The sequence below is a fragment of the Macadamia integrifolia genome, chromosome 6 (assembly GCF_013358625.1).
Source record: "Macadamia integrifolia cultivar HAES 741 chromosome 6, SCU_Mint_v3, whole genome shotgun sequence".
NCBI classification, from domain to species: Eukaryota; Viridiplantae; Streptophyta; class Magnoliopsida; order Proteales; family Proteaceae; genus Macadamia; species Macadamia integrifolia.
This window is the reverse complement of record NC_056562.1, coordinates 23770193-23788412: the sequence shown is the minus strand read 5'-3', so window position 1 is coordinate 23788412 and position 18220 is coordinate 23770193.

The window sequence follows — 18220 nt, the reverse complement described above, 5'->3', positions numbered from 1 at the left end:
TGACCGTGCACAAAACCTTTTGTCATAAACTTATGGGATAGAATTGGGCCACATTCGAAGGAGGACTAACTCTATCTCACCAGCAGTGAAATCCCAAACATGGTCCTGCCCTCAGACTGAAAAGCCCAACCAAAGCATTGAAATTTTCAAGTGGCCTTGGGCGGATCTGGGCTCAGTGGACTAAACTTAAACACCTTAGTATTGATCCCTTTTGTGAGTTCAACAAGGTAAATACGAAGAACTCATTGACAATTATTAAGTAATAAAAATTAGAAGCAGGAAATCAGAATACCCTACCTTCCATTTGTTTAGGTAAAAACTTGGAAGGCAACCTGCTGACTCTGTCTAACGTTTCCTACTAAACTTTTGGAAGAATCTCACCAAACTAAACTTACTTTGGTCCAAGTCCAACAATAAAACCATTTCCTCTTTGAGAGAATTTCATTCTCCTTATTAACTTTCCCCATCACAGTAGAAATTATAAGATTTCTATATGATCAAACAGCCATGTAATATAAAAGTGGTACATTTAATGAGGGGTGTCAATCGGTCTGTTATCGCAGGCCTAGTGGGTCAATATCCTTGAACCGTGACTTATTTAAGGAATGAGTCAGTCTCGGCCGGTTTTCAGACTTTAGCCGATCTTCTGATGGGACTAATTGGACTATAAACAGGCCTTAAACGGGGTAATGTACCAATAAAACATCAAACGGTTCTTAAACGGTCTTTAATTGTCATATATTTAATATATTTTAATATACTTTCTTAAATGATCAACAATTTAAAAAAGATATTACACTTAATCACATTGAATAATTGATAAAAATATCAATAAAAACCTTATTTTATCCAAAAAAAAAAATCAAAATATACATATAAACGGTCGGACACTAAGCATGTCAGGTCAAGTCAGGCTTGTAAACAGGCCAATCGGGTGCCCGTTAGGCTTACCCCTTGTACTGTGTACTATCTATTTATAAACTAGGCTTGAGCCCAACATGTTTAATAATTGGTACAAATCGGACCAATCCTTAAGCGATCAAGCCCGATCAATCAAATCAATGCGATTTTGGGATTGACACCAAGCTGCTCCTATTGGGTTTTCCAGGAATATCGGGTTACTAGGATAATAATTGGCCCAGGAAGTGTATGGCTCCTCTCCATAGAGGTACATGCCATACAACTCATTTCTTAGCTTTCATTCCTGTTTTCAAGGGTCTTTGGTTTTCTCTAGTATTTCACTAAAGTAAATCTACCTAAGTGGGAATTGGCCCTAGATAACATAGTAGCAGTAAAATGTTGGCCTCTTACCAAGGATTTAAGGGGCGTATCGGTATTGGTGGCAGGTCAATACCGATCTGATACCGATCCGGATTAGATCAGATCACTGGGTATCGATCAATTTTGCCCCTACCTTTTATAAAAAGTATTATTTTTTTACTATTTTATCTCTGAACTGATCTGGATTGGTTAAGGATCGGGGATCGGGGATCGATCTTAGCCGATACTGATCCAATACAGCTGATACCATACCGATACTTGAAACCATGCCCCTTACACTATTTTCCCATATTTTCCAAAAGTCTCATAATCATGGTGAAACCACGCAAGGTTCTAAAACTCTAGAACAGTAATGGAATCGGTCAAAGCGGATATCATTTTGGAACGGATTATATTGGACTATGTCTAATAGATCTACTATTTTATTTATTTATTATTATTATTATTAATTTTTTTTTATAACCTTTGAACTGTAATTATGGAACAAGATCCAAAAAATCAAGATCAAAGACCGATCAAGGCCAAACCATCTCGATCCAATTGATACTAACCGTTTTGTTCCGTTTTCAGAACCATGGAACCATATGCTTCCACGATCTGTGATTTTCGGGAAGGCTTTAATTTTTTTTTTGGTTTTATGGAGCTGGATACTGAAATTTGGCATCTAATGAACAGGGCATCTTAACGAAGTAAATGTTTAAAAAAATCGTAATGGATTAGAAATGAGAAACTATTTAAAACGGGCTTAATGTCTGATCTGATTTTAAGTCATTTTATATCAATCAAATCATGGTTTAAATATCGGTCACATGGCTAAGAGATTACATTAGATGTGAATATTTTTTTACTAGTGGACTCTAAGTTCGCATTTTAGGTTTCAGAGTTGACCAAAAACAAATCACGGTTTAAAGAATGTATAAAAAAATTGAGAGTTTCTTAGTGAAGGAAAAATCCAATTGATCAACATAATGTCGATCACATGGCTAACTACAGATTCCTTGGGATGTGAATATTTTTAAACAAGTGGACTCCAAGTTCTCGAGTTCATTTCAACTTACCATAGCTTCGAGAATAAAGATCAGGCATCATTGGACACCCTCAGCACCCCACGTTGGAAAGGATCCAAATTCTTCAATTGCTTGCCTCCCAAAAGTCAAATCCACCTACACCTATTACAGGAATTTTTTTTTTTTCTGCGAACCTGAATAGCAAGACCATGTGGAAGGAATAATTTGTTCCATATTACAAGGAAATAGACAGATTCCCTCACATTGGAAAGAGGTCATAAAAAAACCTAACTGGTTACATTGACCCTTTTTATAAGGAAATAATTGAGGTAGGAAAGAGTATACCTAAGAGGAGTGCTTCTCAAGCCTAACAAGATTAAAAGAAAAGGAGAGTTCTACCAAGAAAAGACCAAACATCTTTGCGATTGCAAGTTCATGGCTTCGTCACAGGCTATTACTATTTCATCTGCCTCCTCCTGCCGGCCTTCTTCTTATGATGTGTTTATCAATTTCAGAGGTATTGATACTCACAATAACTTTGTTTCGCTGCTTGACGAAGCTCTATGGAAATATGGAATCAATGCCTTCTTAGCTAACAGATCACTCTGGGAAGGAGATGAGATTCACTCGTCGCTTTTGAAAGCAATTCGAGGATCCAAAATCTCGATTCCTGTCTTCTCTAAACACTATGCAGATAGCAAATTTTGCCTCTTGGAACTTGTTGAGATATGGGAGTGCCGTTTATCTGAATGCCAATTCATTCTACCAGTATTCATTGATGTTGAGCCACGAGACGTTCGAAATCAGACCGGAAGTTTTGAGGAACCATTTCAGAAACACCAGACTAAGTATGAGCCTGCTACTGTAAAGAGTTGGAAAAATGCCTTGAAAGAGGTGGGGGATTTAAAGGGATGGACTCTCAAGGGGGAAGCAAGTGATGAGTAAGTCTTACTCCCACAAACTTTACTCCTAAGCTACTCTTTACATCATATCTATATATATTTTGACAAATATCATACTTGTATCTTAGTGGCTTATCTCACAAACTTCTTCTTCCTCCTTACAGTATGAAATAAGAGTGATATACGGGCCTTGGGAGTTGGAAAGGATGCCTATGTAGGTATCATGGACCTCCGTCGGGTTCGCGATATGGCGCATAGCGCATGTACACACGCTAGGGTTCGACCCTAATGAGATGAGATAGTATCCCCTGGTCATCAAATGCCAAAGGGGGGGGACACACGTTATGGGTAAAAGGGAGTCACCACCTAGAAAGGGTCTAGGACCCATAAATGTTTCCCCCAACCAAGGGAGAGAGACTAATGACTCTGATGGATAAGTCTGGTTTGCATCAAGATTCTGAACAAGTGTCAAGTGACAGACTGAGAAGGTATTAAGCACTCAGTCTGCCCAGCCTTAAGGCCGGTCTCCTTTTGTTTGACCAAAGTTTGTTTGTACCCTACTAAGTAGTCCTAAATCTAGGTCACTGAAAACCCTAAACTAGGTATCTAAGCATGGCATGTGAAAACCCTAAACCAAGTATCTAAATTATGCTAGCTAGGTTATGATGCAAATAATGAAATGATTATGCTAATTAAAATTAAAAACCCTAAATGATTTAATTGATGTATTATGAGTCTTAGATTAAGCTAATGAAATAAGCCTAAACCTAGGATTAGTTTAGCAACTTATGAAACCCTAAATTAAACTAATTCGATTAATTGAGCCTGACCTAGATGGATGATTAATGAATTTATGAAATCCTAAATTGAATTAATTAAAATGATTATTCATAATTCCTAATAATTTGTGAAATAAATTATTGCAATCCTACTTAATATAATTGTTAAAAGATTTATAAATTAAATGAGACCTAATTAATTTATAAAAAAAAATGAAATGGATTAATTACATTAAATGAATGCATTTTTACTAATCTACCTAATCTAGTATAGGAGGATTAAACTAAACCTAAAGTTTAATTAAATTAATTATGAAACCTAATTGCACTAATTATGTTTACCTTAAGCTAATATAAGATGAGTTAAACATTTTTCAAAACCCTAGTTAAGCTAATGAGAAGAGAATCTTTTAATTAATTAATCTAGTTAATTACCCTACATTAAATAACTAATTAGGTGATTGATTAAAATAAACAAACCACTAGAGGGGAAAAGATTGGTAATTACACATTTAATAAATTGAATTGAATGAAGAAACCAAATGCAGTGAGTAAAAAAAAACTAAATTAACAAACCACAATTGAATAAACAACAATTGAAATGACTAATTAGGTTAACTACGTTACTTTAATCAATGTAGATTGGTACTATATTAATGCGAGTGAGGGTTGAAGTACAAAAGATATGAGATAGTAGGAAAACCTAGATCCCCAATACGTACCTAATGCTACGAGCCGGTTTGAGGGGGGGTCAGCCACGCCCTTGCTAACATACGCCCTAGACTACATCCCATACATTATTTAGAGGGAAATAAAATGAAATCATTTGATTTTAAATTTTAAAATTAGGGGAATCCCAACCCTAAGTTCTAGGACTAGATACATTACAGACTTGAAATCAAACCAAAATGGATAAAAAAAAGGGAGGGGAAGATTCCACATAGAAAACATAAATGAAATAACACTATAGAAGAAGAAGAAGAAGAAGAAGAAGAAGAAAGGTGAGTTGCAGGTTATTAGTTGCAGCAGCAGGGAAGAAGAAGAAGGAGAAAGGTGAGTTGCAGGTTATTAGTTGCAGCAGCAGGGAAGAAGAAGAAGAAGAAGAAGAAAGGTGAGTTACAGGTTCGGTTAAGGAAAAAGAAAGGAAGGAGAAGGGAGTGGAGAGGGTTTGGCCCTGGTAAAAGAGAAAATAAGAGAAGAAGAAGAAGAAGAAAAAGAAGAAGAAGAAGGAGAAGGGACTGAGTTGCAAGTTCGGTTAAGGAGAAAGAAAGGAAGGAGAAGATGAGAAGAAGAAAAAGAAGATGAAGGTGGGACTGGTTTTCTGCTACAGGAAAGAAGAAGAAGGAAAGGAAGAAGAGCTGGGGGAAGTGGATTCGGTTGCTGCAGATTTTGGAGGAAGGAAAGAAGGTGGGACTGGTTTTCTGCTACAGGGAAGAAGAAGAAGGAAAGGAAGAAGAGAGGGTCGGCTGATATTGTTGAAGGGTTGCAGCAGCAGGAAGAAAAAACAGAAAGGGAAAAGGAGAAGAAGAAGAAGAAGAAAAAGTGGTGCTGCAGGTTTCAGTTGTGGAAGAAAACGAAGTAGCAGGAGAAGAAGAAGAAGAAGTGAAGGAGGTTCGGTGGCTGTTGTTTAAGGGTTCCAATGGCGACAAGGAAAGAAGATAAGGAGAAGAAGAGATGGGAGAAGAGATTAGGGCTTGAGATCCTAATCTAAGGGTAAAAAAAAAAGCAATAAAAAGAAAACTAAATCAAATCGAACCTAGTAATGTAAATATATTAAACCACAAATACAATTGATTCATTAAACCAAGATATAATAGTAATAGAAAACAAACCAAATTAAAAAAAAAAAAAAAAAAAAACAGATTAGCAAAAACCAACGGTTGGACCTAACGACCCAAATCAAACTATGTTGAACCCAATTAAAACAAAATAAACTCCATTGAACCGGAATCAACTAATTCACATTTAATAAACCATGCTAAACCAAATTAAAGCTAATTAAACCTAAATACACCTAATTGAATCGGAATAAACCAATTTATATCTAATAAATCACATTAAACCGAATTGAAACTAATTAAACCTAATCTATTAAATCAAATAAACTAGTTCTAAATTGCAATTGGGAGAAGAAAAATACCTTAAACCCGGCTTTAATCAAGAAACAAAGGGAGATAACCCTTGTGCTTTAAGCCCCAAATCGAACCGAACCAGACTAGATCTCCCGGCTCAAGGAAGGATTAATATGTTAAACTTTTAGACTTTGAAAATTTTTGATTTTAGAGGGAAGAAGTTAGCTAAAACCTTGATGGGGCCATCCTCTCTCCCAAATTCTCAATTTTTTTCTCCTCCATTTTGGAAGAGAGGAAGGGCTATACTTATAGTCTTAGGACTTGAGACAATTCTCTCTTATTTCCGATGTGGGACTAAAAAACTAGAGAGAATTGTCCAAAAAGGCTTGCTTTTGGACAAAGGGGTTTGGGCGCCATGTGGCACTCCTTGGTTGCTCGGAATGGAATCTGATACTAAACTTTGGAGTCAACTTTCAGGGGTCATATCTTTCAAACCGTTAATCAGAATTCGACGTGTAATATGTCGTTAGAAAGCTCAGTCCAAGCACTATCCAATGATGTGAGACACGATTGTAGTCTTGACCGGTAACCTTTACGAAAATATGCATAAAGTAGGGACCCGGATCATATAATGAAAGAGAGAATCGAGCGTCGATTCATATAGTTCTCGCATCAAAGAGTAATGGCCGACTTGAGGGGACAAACAACAATAATCCACAACATCAAATTTTAATTTTTGAAAACATTTTCTCTTAAAAGTTTATAGGGGAAAAATGGTCATTTTCTACTTTAAGCTTAAAAATTCTCCAAGTCTAAAATATCCAACATGTAATTCTTCATATTGTCATCATTGCCGGGGGGTGACAAAATTCGGTGTCTACAGCCTAACTTATGAAAAAAATTTGGTAGTTGCATGACTGTATTGGTACAACATAATGAGTTATGTTCTCTCCATTAAAAAGGAGGATGTGATTTGACTGATCGTCAAGGTCTCCTATTAATCTCCTATCAAGTGTGGGTGGTCTATTAAATTTTGATAATTAAAATCGCCTCTATTTATTTCATTGTAGTAGACTAGCATTTTTAAACCATGTCCCATACCCAATGGCTATGGAGAAATTCTTGCCACCTTTCCAGAGACTACGTAGTTATAAGAAATTTTTACAAGTCTAAGAAAGATTGGAAAAAATTGGATTGAGATCCTTTGTAGCGCTACACGCCCTGTAGCACACATCCAATGACTAGGAAGCGCACATCCAATGATCAAGAATGCCTTGGGTTGCGCTTGAACGCCTTGGGCTGGATGTCTGAGCGTTCCTAATCGTTGAATGTGTGCTACAATCTTCTAGCGCCATAGAGGAGCTTGATCCGCAAAAAGTGGATTGACAAAAATAGATGTCTACATAGCTTGGTTAGTTAGACATAGACACCCATTTTGATCCTCACGAAAGAAAAATTGTTCCAATGATTACTCATGTCATGACACATTTGTTGGAACGAAATACACGGTAGAATAATGAGATGTGCAGGCATGCCAGAGTTGTACAAACTCGAGAGAACAGTCATAGAATATTTACTGACTTCGAACCAAGGAGAAAGTGAGGTCTTTCCATGCCTCGATTGCTCCAATGACTTAAAATTGAAAGAAAACTCATAGAAATAGAAAAAAAAGGAACTTCATCCATTAAAATTGATTCAGGAAGAACACAATCCATTGCATCAATCATAGCAGAGCAAAGGACTGCTATGAATATAAACTGAGAAAACCATGACGAAACACGGGCCGCCATGGTCTTTGAGACAATCATGAAGAAGCACGGGCCGTCATGGTCTTGGGTAAGAAACAGACTAATATGTTAAGAAAATACAAAGAAAAGACTAATCTTCTAAGGAAACATAAAGACAAAGAAGGAAAAGATAAAGACTTAAACTAGTCTACTTAAAAAGGAAAAGATAAATGATGCATTGAGTTGTTGTTTGATCTATAAGAAATTTTTTTTTTCCTTCCACCATAGTCCCTTTTATTGGTTTATTTGAAAGATCCTACTCTTTTGTAGTTTTGTAACTGTAGGAACCTATGTGTTATATCCTTAGTGGGATAGTTATTGGAATTACAGTCCCTTAATTGATTGTAAATGTCTTAACCACTTAAGCCATATATTTGTAATTTTCTTGGAACTAAACCACATTGTATGAATTATGTTGATAGACAATTGGTCAAGTTGATCAAAAAGTCAGAATCGGTAACTGACCGTAAGAAGTCACAATCTATCAGTTGACCGTAAGATGTCACAATTAGTCAGCTGACTTTAGTTAGAAACAATCAATTCATAATACAAACTCCTCATTATCGGTCAAGCTGACAAATTTTTCTTGCAACCAATTCATGTTGGTATGAATTCTATCTTCAAGACCTTTCTGTACAATGATTAGTCCTTTAATATAGGTTCATTATCATCTGATTGTTTAATTGCCTTGTGTAGTGACCGTGAATCGTCTGGTTCATAGAATCTCCAGATTATGGTACTAACAACATCCCATCACCTTCTCTATAACCCATATTCATCCGTCTACTTAAAGGTAGCAATCTTTGGATAAGGATTTTAGGCCCAAAATTGAGGTAAAATGTTGTTTCAAGAGCATGATTTACAAACTTCTAGAAATCGAAGGAAAATGACTTTATCGGGTCGACTTTGTGGATAGTTTAGAACTTTTATGGACAGGGATGAAGGAATTCCCGTGGGTTCTTACCCTTTCCTTTTTTTTATTCCACCATGTCTTTTCTCCTTCTTTCTTAATTATGGGCAGGGATGAAGGAATGTCAGTGGTTTAAACCGGTGGAGGTCTACTATAGTGTTTGCATTTACATTAGTTAGTAAACCTATACCATAGAGGGAGATGCTTTAGTCTAGAGTTGCATTGTCAGCTACAGGGGCAGAGTACACTGCAGCGGTTGAGGCTGCCAAGGAATGAGTCTGGTTGGCTAGATTGGTTTGTGAGTTATGATTAGAGCAAGGAGCTACAACATTACATTGTAAGAGTTAGAGTGCCATACTTTTACAAAGAATTATGTGTTTTTTGCGATAACAAAGCATATTAATGTGAGGTTTCACAAGCTCATGGAGCTTGTATCAAAAGGTAGTATTCATTTGAGGAAAATTTATGTAGATTACAATCTTGTAGATATACTTACCAAGCTAGTCACTATAGAGAAGTTCAAGTCTTGTTTGGACTTGGTTAATATTACTCATTGTTGAAGATGAGGGACACACCAAATTGGTACAGGTTTGTACCTCTATGGAGATATGCAAAATGAAGGCATCTATAGATTATCTTTACAGGAGGCTCGATAGAATTCAAGGCTAGGTAGAGATTGTTGGAGATATGATGTCTTTAACTCCATCTATGGTAAAAGTGGTTGAAATTCCAGTGGATGGTAGGAAATATAAAGGAGGTGTTAGGATGAGCATTGTAACCTTATTCTCCATTGATAGTGAAGAGGGATCTCATCTCACTAAACATAGGCAATCTTGTTGAACCTCGTACATCTAAGTGCATTGTTTGTTCTTATTTTTTCATTCTTTTATGCATCGTTTTAGGGTTGTTTTTCTACAATAAATAAATAAATAAAAGCAATAAAGATTAGGGATTTCTTTATTTAAGAAGTGAAACTAATCTACTAAAAAATAAAATGGAATTCTGAAGCCATGCACTAAAAATGGAGGAGCTTTAACTGCCTTTTGATTTGATTTAATAGAAACTTTAGGTTTGGCTGATTAAAGTGGATCAAGGTGATAATTTATTGTATATGTACAAGAAAATGGAAAAGTCTTCTCCTTAATCTAAGCTAATTGGTTCCTCATGGAATGTAACCATATCAACAGCCAGCTAACAGCTAGAGATAAGGAATGCACACATAAGTAGGAAGAAAAATAGAAAAGAGAACATATAGAATACAAGATCCAGTCAATACTCCCCCTCAAGTTGGGAAGTGGAGATCACAAACCAACTTGCTAATTATAAAGTTAGTCTTGCCCAAGCCCTTGGTGAGAGCATTCAGAACTTGAAGCATGGAGGGTACATAAGCTGTTGTGATGCTACCAAATTGAATTTTGTCCATATGAGATGACAATATATCTCGATATGCTTTGTCCTCTCATGAAACAATAGATCATGATCAATGTAAAGTGCAGCATGTAGTTATATAAATATCCGATCTAGGGGTGTCTTCCAACCTAGACCATACCCACTCACATTAAAAAAGGGAAAATGGGGTGTCAGGAATCACCACCTAGATAAGGATCTAGGATGTAACACCCAAGAATACAACAAGTACCAAACCCGCTTGGGAGATTGGTGATGTATCCCCACCAAGAATACAACAAGTACTAGAGGGTTTGGGGGATTGATGAGGGTATGCAAAATTTAGTCCCACATCGCCTAAAGAAAGATTACTGAGCTAATTAATAACCTCTAGACTTAAGACCCATGGTCCAAAGAGGACAACACTATGCAAGTTAATGGGGTCAGGGCATTACAAATATTATTAAAATAGACCCTGTTAGCGTGTGGGCCCACACCGGGAATGTTGTGCCAAAAAGGGGGAAGATTGTGACACCCAAAAATATGACAAGTACCAGGGGGTTTGGGAGATATGTGAGTGTGTGCAAATTTTAGTCCCACATCGCCTAGGGAGAGATTACTAGACTAGTTAATAACCTTTAGCCTCCTTAATATGGCACAACGCAAATTAATGGAGTTGAGGTGCTACATAGAACCCATAAATGTCTCCCCCTTTTGGGAGAGAGAATAAAGTCCAATGAATGGCTTTGGTCTATTCAGATCTCTAGGTAAGCTCAAGGTTACAGGCCAGAAAGGTGTTAGGTATTCAGTCCATCCATCTTAAGTCCAATCTCCTTTTATTTAGACCATTCATAATGCTCACTAGAACCTGTATACTATCATGTATAGTAAAGCAATGAAAAAACCTTACTCTAGTCTAGGTCACTAAGTTAGAAAGTAGATAAAGCATGTCATTTTTCTTGCTTTGTTTTTTGTGTATTATAAGCCATGTTGTATATTTGATTTTGATAATATTTATTAAGAAAATGAAAGGTACTTGATCGTGGCCCCTGCACCAGTGCAAGAACCAATGAGAGCGTACACAAAAGGCATCCAAATAGACAACGATCTCTTGCCCTATGTATCATTTAATATATATAATTTTAAAATAGATAAAAAGTCGATTTAATCAGGTGGTCTGGGGTGCCTAAAAGGCTAAAACCTTTCTTGATCGCAACCAGACTCCTACCCTAATCTTTTTATTCGATTAGTTCCATGGATCCATTGTAAAGTCAATCTTGTGTTTGTAAGTCTTAAACCCTAGTCTAAGTCACAATTCTTTTTTCTCTCTCTATCTACCAAAGAGGTGATGATAATCTTGTAACATTTAGAGGGTGGGTTAATATCATGTAGGAGACTTGAAATAAAGAAATTTTGTTAACACACAGTGCCTTTGGACCAGTGGAGCTACAACCGGGATGTTTTGTTTGGGTAAATGAAGAAGCTAAGTCAACTTTGATAAACTCAAATTAACCCACATGTCCTAGTTCTTCATGATTTTTCAAAAAAATTGTTTAAGAATGTGATGCATTTGGCAGGCAAATTATTACGATGTTAGTGTAAGAGGGCAAAAGTATAAATCTCCAGTTGGTATCACTAAGAAATCCATAGTGCCAAGTCTAATTTTTCTAGTTTTAAATGAGAAGATTTACAAGAATTTCATCAAGGAGTGAGACTCCTGGCAACAAATAAAGGCTGAGAATGTTGCAAGTATCAGGTCTTCTTCAACCTTTGCCTTTTCTACCAAAATAAATAAATAAACAAGATTACTTTGGTTTTTGATGGATTTTTCCACCTACAAGTCCTCTCAGACAGTTTTTTTTAGGGTTTTTTTAAAAATTTTATTTTTAGAAAAAAATTATTTAAGAAAAGTACCAATTATATTATGCTAGGATTTTTTTCACTACTTTAATTTCAAATAAAAATCAAATCCACCCATACGTTGAAAGGAAGAAGTTCTCCTTGAACTTCTCACTTATTTCCACTGCCCACTGCTTTCCTATTCTGTGTCTCAGCACTTGTGAAAATATTTACATCCTTTATATTTAAGAACCGAGGATCAAGTATTGATACTGTAAAGCCAACAAAAACATTTAGAGTGTGGATCATTGTTGTGTAGGCATTGCATGCTTCATGAGTGGATCCACCATATGTAACCTAATAGATCCAATCATTGCTATTAGTTACTGATTAATGGAGATTAAGGTCAACCTGTTACTTTTGCCCGATCCTATTACATTTTATTATTCATGACCTTCTCCATTGCATGCATTATGTATTTCATTACACAATCTTAGACTAGTTCATGGAATCAATACGTTTTTATATTTTTTTTTGGTAGAAATCAATAATGTTTTTATAGCTTACAATGTACTTTTAACCTCTATATGATATATGATTGGGTCATGGATTTGAGGTTTAAGTCCACTGTTGTCCGATAGACCCAGTTTAATTTTTTCTTGGACCTTAATTGAAACATTTTTTAAAATTTGGTCCACCTAATTATTTATCTATAATTTCACCAAAAATGAAAAAAAAATGATAGAAATCATACCGACTTGTACCGAAACCAAAGTTTTAAAAGGAGTGGATCACACATAGGATATAAGTGTTAAAAATTAGCTAGCACCAATAGGAAAGAGTTTGTAGGCATAGCAAGCAATAATGGCTAAAACATATTTTGACATTGAAGAGAAATTTTGTCCTTTTTACTTAAATATTAAACATTTTAACCACTATAGTACTAGACACACCATGGCAATCCATATATATACTTAGTCATGATTGATTAGAATTGATTAATACTAGGAAAAGGAAGTTAATTACCATAAAATTTTCCCCTTCCTTCAAATTTATAAAAAAATAATAAAAACAAAATTTATACTTTGACATTATATAAATTGAATTACAAATTTATAATATATATATATATATATCAGCATTTAGGTCTTCAAAACAAAAGCAAAACAAAGTCTGAACAACTTATAATATGATACATCAGATAAACATGATAATATAAACTGTAGTTGACATCCTATCTATATCCTTTCAACTAGACTGAAGTCACTGTGGCTGAATTTTTGGCAAAGAAGGCTTCCAAGTCAGGTGTTTCTGAATTCTTTGTGAATTTTCCTGATCATATTGTCAATGATCTAGAAAATGATGCGAAGGACATGCATAGATTTAGATTTTGCTAGGATAGTGGCTTGCTCTCTCTGGTGATGGCCATGCCGAAGGTGGAGTTTGCAAGTTTTCCTAACGGTTTTTGTTGTGTCCTTTTGATGTATTCATTCTCCTTTTTTAATAATATTATCTTTTTAGCGAAAAAAAAAAAAGACTGAAGCCAGTATTGTTTGGTCCACTAAATGTTGATTTAGTTTTCTTTCTACATGTGGAGGAATAAGGTATCACTTCTAGTCGTCGTTACATTTTGGTATGCATTATTCTGAAGATATGTATAGCTTCTAGTGAGAGAAATGTCAAAAATAAAGATGTTAGCCACCATTTCTTCTGCTCTGTACACTAGGCTTGATTTCTCAATTTCTACCCATACTTATTTCTCATTGGTATTGCTTATCATTTCTATTTTTTTTTTTTTCCTATTTCATCATAAAGTTGAGTAATCTCTTCTTATGCTTTACTAGAGATTTACCTATTGTTCTAATTATCATTTAACTGAAAATTGCAGGGATCAATTAAATTTAATCAATTTAATTGTCCAACGGGCTTTAAGAGAACTAGGTAGCACTCCCTTGAATGAATGTAAACACATTGTCGGAATAGATTCCCAAATAGCTAAAGTAACTTCGTTACTGGATATTGGTTCCAATGATGTAAAATTTGTGGCAATATGTGGCATGGGTGGCCTCGGAAAGACAAAAGTTATATATGATCAAATCCAAAGAAGCTTTGAAGGGAGTAGCTTTCTTACAAATGTGAGAGAAGAAGCATCACGTAAGGGGTTAGATTCTTTGCAAAAGCGTCTTCTTAAAGATATCTTGAGGTGGGACCCCGAAGTGAGCAATGTTTCTCAAGGATCAAAATTGATAGAAAAACTACTTCATGGAAAAAAAATTCTTCTTGTTTTTGATGATATGGATGATCATAAACAACTTGTTGCATTGGCTGGTGGAATCAACTGGTTTGGTCAAGGAAGCAGGGTCATCATAACAACTAGAAATAACCAAAGTTTGAATGCACATGAAGTTGATAAGGATATTCAAATATACATGCAAGAAGCATTGGATTTGAAGTATTCTCTTCAACTCTTTAGTTTGTATGCCTTTTCAAAGAATGAACCTCCTCAAAGTTATATGCAACTTTCATGTCGACTCGTATGTTATGCTGAAGGGTTACCCCTAACTCTAGAGGTGTTTGGTTCGTTTTTATCTGGCAAAGACAAAGAAGAATGGGAAGGTACGATAGAAGGATTGAAAGATGTCCTTATTGACAAGGTCTCTAGAATGTCAATAAAAAGCTATGAGGATGTGGTCTTGACAAAGATGAGGATAAGTTACACTAAACTAAGTTATTTTACGAAAATTATATTTCTTGATATTGCTTGCCATTTCAATGGATGGGCAGTACAAGAAGCAATTTCATTATGGGAAGCTTGTGAGATGCATCCAAGAGCTGCAATAAAAGAGCTCACTCAAAGCCACCTTCTAGAGATTGATGCTTATGGGGCACTGAAGATGCATGATCAGCTTTGTTATATGGGAAGAAGAATTGTCATGGAAGACAACGGTGGGGACCTCACCAAACGAACTAGATTTTGGCATCAAGATGAGATCTTAAAAATATTAGAAAAAGGCAAGGTAAGAGACATCGACATCTTCTTCTAGTTCACTTTTTATTATAAATAAGGGGATCGGATGGGTTTGCTGCCTCATCATGTGACCCTTGCATCAGCATAGAGGTTAATGAAGGAGCTTATAAAGGCATCCAACAGGAAGGGTGGGATGGTCATTTGCCCCCTTGTGTCTGTGGCCGTAAGAAATGCAATACATGCAGGGTTTTTTCCCCCCTTTAAATATATCATTTAATCTTAGTATGGGCTGTCTCTACTTGTTTTGTTAAAAAAAAATAGGCAGCTAACACAAACATTGGTGGGTCTAACCTACCCCTCCTAGGATAGTATGGAAGTACGGCTTGCACTTGGTATTGCCACTTTGAGCATATGATCTAAATATATTATATTAAATACAAGAGAATGACCCAGTATAATAAATATTAAGTGCATTAAATAAGGTTCTACATCTTTCTTTCTTTCTTTTTTTTGAGGAAGATTGCATCAAATTTTCTTTACTTGGGACAATATTTTTCTGGTGTAGGAAACTCATATGGTTGAAGGTGTCCTCCTCATTAAGGATTTTAAATTTGGTGCCAAAGTTGATTTCAGCTGTGAAGACTTAAAGAAGATGCCTAATTTAAGATTTCTCAAAGTCAATGGATGCAACCTCAATGGGGATTTTTCCCACCTTCCTCCTAGTTTAAGATGGTTCAATTGGAACCCTTTGACAATTCAACCAGTCAATTTTTATCATAAGGAGTTAGTTCATCTTGACCTGTCAGGAAGTGATATCAATCTAGCTTGGAATGATATACCTCAAAATGAAAATCAGGTAGAGTACAATTGTCTTTTTTTTTTTTTTTTTGCACTTGTTTTATTATCAAATTTAAAATGGAGAGTAATGTTTTTATCATATCTTTGTATTTTGTTTGACAGCGGTTCCAAAAATTGAAGGTTCTTACCCTTAGTGGCTGCCAGTATCTCTGTGGCTCTCTCAACTTCTCATGGTTTCCGTGCTTACAAAGATTGGATCTTGGGGGTTACAGTTCTCTTTTGGAGCTCACAGATAGTATTTGTCAGATGGATTTTCTCAAAACTCTTAATCTCTCTGGTTGTAGGTCATTCAACAAGTTGCCTACGTGCATAGGAAATCTAAGACAATTGGTTAAGCTTTCGGTAAGTGGGACAAAAATTGAAGAACTACCTGATGGTTTAGGGCAGTTAGAGAAGCTTGAGGAATTAGATGTTTCAGATTGCCATCAATTGGTGAAGCTACCCACATCAATGGGTAGAATGAGGAGTTTGAGTCACTTTTACCCTCAACATACTATGATTGTAAAATTTCCAGATGACTTTTCAAAGCTCTTGAACTTAAAGACGTTACGAATGGTCATGGTGGAGATAGATGATGATCAGACAGACTACAAGAGGCATGAATCACTCCCAATCAGCATGAGTGGTTTTCCTTCTCAGCTTCAGGAGCTATATTTGGCAGACTACAAAAACCTTGAGTCTCTCTCACAGCTTCCCTCCACTTTAGCTCGCTTGGACGTTAGGAACTGCATTTCATTGAAGATAATCTCAGACCTCTCACACTTGGAAAGCTTGAAGGACTTAGTACTTTATGAATGCAAATCATTGGTTAGATTGCCAGATTTGTCAAATCTGAAAAGATTGACAAAATTAAACATTAATGATTGTGAAAATATAGAGGAAATTCATGGCCTTGAAGGAACAGAATCATTGGAAGAGTTGAATGTGCAAGCTTGCAACAAAATAACAGAGTTACCAGATTTGTCAAACCTGAAAAGATTGAGGGAATTAGACATTAGCGATTGTGAAAATCTAAAGGAAATTCATGGCCTTGATGGAATAAAATCCTTGGTAGAGTTGAAAGCTCTTGGCTGCCACAAATTAACAGGGTTATCAGATTTGTCAAACTTGAAAAGATTGAGGAAATTAGACATTAGCGATTGTGAAAGTCTAGAGAAAATTCAAGGCCTCGAAGGAACAAAATCCTTGCGAGTGTTGACAGCGAGAGGATGCCAGAAATTAGCAGAGCTGCCAAATTTGTCAAGCCTGGAAAGATTGCATAGACTAGACATCAGTGATTGCGAAAATCTAGAGGAAATTCAGGGCCTTGAAAGAATGGAATCCTTGGAAGTGTTGAGAGCACTAGGTTGCCACAAATTAACAAAATTACCAGATTTGTCAAACCTGAAAAGACTCAGGATAAATAAGCATTCTCTATCATGAGTCCCTGTTGATGGCAATACCAAGGTGGGGACTCACATCTCGTGTTAGTGATTTTTTTCATTTTATTTTTTTATTTTTTTTTCATTTGCATGTAAATTTTTTTTTTGTTCTTCTTAATAAAATCTGATCTTCTAGCAAAAAAAAAAAAAAAAACATTCGCGATTGTGTAAATCTACGGAAAATTCACAGCCTTGAAGGACTAGAGTGCTTTCTTGAGTTTTGGATTGGACTCTGTTACTGAAGTAGTAGGGTAAGGGAAAGATGATGAGGCGTCACAGTTTCCTCAGCGTGAATTTAACACCGTATGAAATGAAATTAAATGATGGATATAATCTGCAGAAAATGTTGAGCCAACAACCAAACAAATTGATGATGAAGTTAAAAGGTACCAACACAAATACGAGCAGTATTCTCATATCCTAGTTACTGATTTAATTTAATTTTCCCCCTATCTTCCAAGAAATTAAAATTAAACATAAATAAAAATTTTCTTCCTTTGATATTTGTTTATATCTTCCTCAACTTGATCAATCCATAAAATTAAGGATTATGGGTTTTACTTTCTCCAATAAATCTCTAACATGACGTAACGTTTTTTCCTTTCTTTTTCAGATTTTGAATCTGGTACTGGCTTGTCACACTTGTATGCACAATAAGCTTGGAGGATGCAATTGCTGTGTGGCAATGAATACTGTTTGGGATTGTTTCTGAGACAATTTCAGTACAGGTTCTGTCTCTTGTACTGGTCCTTCTCTTATGTTGCCTGAGTTCAACTTTCTCAACAACTGACAATGGTTATGGAGGTTTTATTTTTCTGGCGATATGTTACTGGTGTCAGCACCGAGCAGAGTTCAACTTTCTCAACAAGTAACAATGGTTATGGAAGTTTTATTTTTCTGGCGTTATGTTAGTGGTTTCAACACCAAGCACAAACAGGTTAATTTCATTTCCAACGGATTGATAATTAGCCATTACTGGGTATCATCTGAAGCTTATGCTAACAAGCCAC